Source organism: Trichechus manatus, unplaced genomic scaffold, assembly GCF_000243295.1.
Source record: "Trichechus manatus latirostris isolate Lorelei unplaced genomic scaffold, TriManLat1.0 scaffold00096, whole genome shotgun sequence".
In the NCBI taxonomy this organism is placed as follows: Eukaryota; Metazoa; Chordata; class Mammalia; order Sirenia; family Trichechidae; genus Trichechus; species Trichechus manatus.
Window position 1 is genome coordinate 3,098,869 of NW_004444032.1, and position 6,000 is coordinate 3,104,868.

A 6,000-nucleotide genomic window follows, 5' to 3' on the forward strand; every position below is an offset into this window, starting at 1 on the left:
TCCTACGGGAACCTTCGTAATCAGCTTTGCTCATCCTTCTTCAGCTGCTCGCCTTCTTCTCGGTAACCTTTCCACTAGTTCCCTGCGGCTTCAGCCCAGACACAGCATACCCCTCCTTAGGAACATTTCTATGGTTGTAGTTGTTAAATTCGTTTATCGATCATGAATTTTTATAATTGGACTGTGATTGAGAGCTGTATGTCCCCAACTCCCAAAAATGTGCTTTAATCCACTTAGTTGAGTAGTTCGTGTATTTCTCATATTCTAGACTAGAAATATCTGGCGATTCGGTGTCGTAGATTTCTATGCTAAATTGTGTGTGCCCTTTGACAATTCTACTTGCCAGGTGGGAGGTCAATTTGGGCTAAGGGTTGGTTTCTGAGAAATTAACAGCTAGTAAAACAAACCTGAGCTATAAATACTCGTATCACAATGTTTGTGGTTTGGTCCTCCCCCACCCCCCGCGGTGCTCTGTCTTCCTTGTTAGATTTGTCAGGTATTTAGGGCCTGTTATTAGGTTCAGATACTATCTCTACGACAGACCAAACTCACTGACTCACCCCACTGGACGTGACTCATCAATCACTGCACCTCTCTCCTGAGCTCCGTTCTCTTGATTTTCAACTGCCTGTAGCACGCTTCCACCTGGATATCCATCCCAGCAACACCTCAACTCAACGTCTCGAAAACAAATATGCTTTCCCTAGAACCAGTGTCTTTTCCTGACTTCCTATGTGTGTTCACAGTATTACCATCCTTCTGTATGTCTGAATTCATAAATGATTCCTCTCTCTTTAGAGACCCTATAGGACAGAGTAGAACTGCCCTTTAAGGGTTTCCAAGGAGTACACGGTGGATTCAAACTATCGACCTTTTGGTTAGCAGCCAAACTCTTAGCCACTATGCCACCAGGGTTTCCCCTCTCTCTTCAGTGCCATCAAACCCATCAGTTTTACAGTAGAACTCTCAAATTCATCTACTCTTCAATCACACATGGCGTCAGTTTATGTCTTGACATTTTAAGCCATCTCGTAGTCTTTTTACCTACATTTCACGCTTAATAGTTCTGTCTGATTTGTCTGTACATCCCCTGTTTTACTAATCCACTTGCTCTAATAGTTGCTCAAAAACATTCTGCGTTTCCCATAATCTGTATATTAGATGTCAAGGCTCTTAGCCTGGCTCTGATTCCCTTTCCATTCTCATCTTTCACTGCTTCCTTCTATGTCTTAGTTATCTAGTGCTGCTATAACAGAAATATCACAAGTAGATTGCTTTAACAAACCAAAATGTATCTTTTCACAGTCTAGGAAGGTAGAAGTCCAAATGAGGGTGCCAGCTCCAGGGGAATGGTTTCTCTCTCTGTCAGCTCTGGGGGAAGGTCCTTGTTATCAAACTTTCCCTGGGTCCAGGAGTTTCTGAGCACAGGGACACTGGGTCCAAAGGATGCTTTCCACTCTTGGCTCTTCTTGCTTGGCGGTAATGAGGTCCCTCTGCTCTCTGCTAGTTCTCTCTTTTATATCTCAAAAGAGACTGACTTATGATATAACCTAATCCTGTAGATTGTGTCCTGCCCCATTAACATAGTTGTCTCTAACCCTGCCTCATTAATATCATAGAGGTTAGAATGTACAACATATAGGATAATTGCATCAGATCACAAAATGGAAGACAATCACACAAGACTGGGAATCATGGCCTAGTCAAGTTGACACACATTTTTGCCCCCAATTCAATCCATAACATTCCACCCTTTAGCCCCCCAAAACTCATGTCCTTGCTAAATATAAAACACATTCACCCCATCATATCATCCCAAGTCTTAAATCAACTCCAAGTACAAATTCCATCCTGGGGCAAAATTCATTTTCATCTGTGAAATCTAGAATACAAGTTATCTGCTTCCAAAGTACAATGGTGGAACAGGCACAAGATAGACATTTCCATTACAAATGGGAGAAATTGGAGGGAAAGAAGGGATAACGGGCATCAATCAAGTTAGCAGAACACATTACATTAGCTCTCAAGTCTTGAAAATAATCCTCTGTTCTCTGAGACCATTTAGGCAGTGGCCCTGCCTTCTAGACTCTGAGTGGAGGCCCCTCAGCCCTGGGCTTCAGCTTTGCCTTCCGGGACCACTGGAATGGGAACTCTACTCCCTCAGCTTTGGGTGACCCCATACTCCTAGTCCATCTGAGTAGCGACCTCACTTCTTCGGGCACAGCAGGCCCTGTTCTTCTGCCCCTTGGGCATGGAAGTCCTTCCCCTCAGCTTTGGGCAGCAGTACGGCCCCATCCTGCTGGCGTTCATGAAAGGCAGCCCGTGCTCCAAAACCAAGTTGGTGAAGATCTGACTCTTTGAAACCTAGAAGGCTGTGGCCCCAGCCTTTGAGACCCAGAAGGCTGTGGTGCCACCCTTTGAGACCCCAGAGGTTTTGGCCCTACCCTTTGAGACTGAGGCAGCTCTGCTTCCTGTGGTCCTTGTCTTATCAGCTTCTGTTTCCAGGTTCCATGGCCTCTCAGCCCTTCGAGACCTTGGGCCAGCCTGGCCTCTGCCCTGCTTGCTCGGGCAAGTGTCACAAAGCCCTTTAGCACTACTGATAAGTGCCTGGAAGCACCCCACTCTGCCCGGAAGCCTCCTGCCCAAAGGCACTCAGCTCTCTTGCGCCATGGCTTGGCTCCTGGCTCATCTCACACTGATCTCCTGGTTCTGCTGCTGCTGTTTCTCTGCTGCTGCTTCTCACCATCTGTGCTGTCTCTAGTGTTATAGCTCTCCTCACTTCCTTCTGAGGCCTCACCAGCATTGCTTTGATGTCCATGATTCCACCAATAGTCTCTTCAAGGCAATCTAGGCTTTTACTATTAGGCATCTTAAAACTCTTCCAGCCTCTACTCACTACTCAATTCCAAAACACTTCCACATTATAGGTATCTGTTAGAGCAGCATCCTACTCCAGGTACCAAATTCTGTCTTAGTTACCTAGTGCTGCTATAACAGAAATACCACAAGTGGATGGCTTTAACAAACAAATTTATTTTCTCACAGTCTAGGAAGCTAGAAGTCCAAATTCAAGGCACCAGCTCCAGGGGAGGCTTTCTTTGTCAGCTCTGGGAGAAGGTCTGTGTCACCAATCTTTTCCCTGAGTCTAGGAGTTTCTCAGAGCAGGGAACCCAGGTTCAAAGGACACGCTATTCTCCTGGGTCTAGTTTCTTGGTGATATGAGGTCCCCATGTCTCTCTGCTCACTTCTGTCTTTTATATCTGAAAAGAGATTGATGTAAGACACAACTTAATCTTGTATATTGAGTCCTGCCTCATTAACATAACTGCTTCTAATCCTACCTCAGTAAAATCATAGAGGTTAGGATTTACAACACATAGGATAATTACATCAGATCACAAAATGGGGGACAACCACACAATACTGGGAATCATGGTCTAGCCAAGTTGACACACATTTTGGGGGGACACAATTCTATATATAACATCCTACATGTCCTGCTCTTCAGCCAAACTGGACTACTCTTCATTTCCAATACACAGCTCTGCTCTACTTCCTCTATTTCATCACTCACGTTGTCCCATATTCTTGTATACCGTTTCTCCCATCTTCACGTGAAGAATTTTTATCCAGTTTTCAAGATCTAGCTTAATAGTCACCTCCATGAAGCCTCTAGCCAGAATTGTTTCTTCTTCCTCAGAACTCTTAACACTCTTTGTAATGTTTAAATGGCACTATGTCCCCATAGGCCAAACAGCCTATTCATAGATACTGACAATAGGCAAGAATGACAATTTGCACACATTGCAGGCTTGCTTTTATTTTGTTTAATCCTGAAGCAGCAAGTAAACTGCACAGAGAACATAAATCAGAAGAGGGTGCAGGTTGGTGGACGCAGCTCCCACTGATTTCTTTGTATCTGGCAAAGGCACATCTGAATTTCAGTGGTCTTGGCAGCCCACATGGAATAAGCTGTCCTCCAGGTTAGAAGAGCATGGAACTGTAGACTCAATACTTTTTGTAACCCTTGGCTCTTCAGTATCCATAAACAATTTATACTACACATAAGGCAATAATTTTTGCTACTCTGTGAGCCATATCACCCAGGCCTACTGTCCAGTTTCTGGGCCTTGAAACTTGTGCTTTGCCTGTATTTGGGGCACATTCCTTTTATCTGTACCCATTAGTGTCCACTTAGACACATGGCCTACAACATCATATGCATACTTGTTTTAAATTTATTTGCGAATACATCTGTCATCCCATGAAATTGTCAGGTCCTCAAGAACAAGAACCTTGTTTTTATCATCTGTAACTTTCATGGCACATAAAGAAGTGTTATCTTTGTAATTGTAGAGACCTTTGTTGAATGAATGGTTAAGAAGTACTTGTTGACTAGATTTTCTAGATCAAGAAAAGGGAAAAACTACATATTATTTATATATATGGAGATGTGATTTAACTTTCAGTATAATGAGCTCTGGGAGGTAGTTTTGATAAAATCACCTGACTGTATTTTTATGTCTATAGTTTAGCTCCATATAGTACAAGTATCAGAGATATTTAACCATAGTCCTTATAGGACAGTGTCCTCAACTAACATACTGATTTTATATCATGTCTAAAGAACTTAGAAGACTCCAAACAACCTTAAATGAGTCACCAGAAAGCTAAAAAGACCAGGAGGAAAGGGGAACAGGACAAAAGGGCTTTCTCCTAACTAAGCTTTGAATTTTTATTCAGGAAAAAACACCCTCCCCGGGGACTTCTGCCAGAATTATATGATGATCCCTAGCTGCAAGATCACTATTGCAATTCATGGCTTGAATTTTTTCTTCAGTTCTTCAGAGAAATGCCAAGCGTGTTCTTCCCTTTTGATTTTCTATCTCCAGCTCTTTGCACATGCCATTATAATAGTTTGTTTTCTCGAGCTGCCCTTTGAAATCTTCTGTTCAGTTCTTTTATTTCATCATTTCTTCCTTTCACTTTAGCTACTCGATTTTCAAAAGCAAGTTTCAGAGTCTCTTCTGACATCCATTTTGCTCTTTTCTTTCTTTCGTGTTTTTTTTTTAAATGACTTCTTGCTTTCTTCATGTATGATGTACTTGATGTCATTCCACAGCTCGTCTGGTCTTCGGTCATTAGTGTTCAACGCGTCAAATCTGTTCTTGAGATGGTCTCTAAATTCAGGTAGGATATACTGAAGGTCGTACTTTGGCTCTCATGGACTTGTTCTAATTTTCTTCAGTTTCAACTTGAATTTGCATATGAGCAATTGATGGCCTGTTCTGCAGTCAGCCCCTGGCCTTGTTCTGACTGATGATATTGAGCTTTTCCATCGTCTCTTTCCACAGATGTAATCGATTTGACTTCTGTGTATTTCATGTGGCAAGATCCACATGTATAGTTGCTGTTTATGTTGGTGAAAAAAGGTATTTGCAATGAAGAAGTCATCGTTCTTGCAAAATTCTATCATGCGATCTCTGGCATCATTTCTATCACCAAGGCCATATTTTCCAAATACCAATCCTTCTTCTTTTTTCCAACTTTCACATTCCAATCACCAGCAATTATCAATGCATCCTGATTGCATGTTCATTCAATTTCAGACTGCAGAAGCTGGTAAAAATCTTCCATTTCTTCATCTGTGGGCTTAGTAGTTGGTGTGTAAATTTGAATAATAGTCATATTAACTGGTCTTCCTTGTAGGCTTATGGATATTACCTTATCACTTACACCGTTGTACTTCAGGACAAATCTTTCGATGTTCTTTTTGACGATGAATGCAATGCCATTCCTCTTCAAGTTGTCATTCCCAGCATAGTAGAACATATGATTGTCCAATTCAAAATGGCCAATACCCACTTCCTTAAAAAGCTAGAAATAGAAGTACATACAGTCCAGCTATCCCACTCCTTGGAATATATCCTAGAGAAATAAGAGCCATCACACAAATAGATATATGCACACCCATGTTCATTGCAGCACTGTTCACAATAG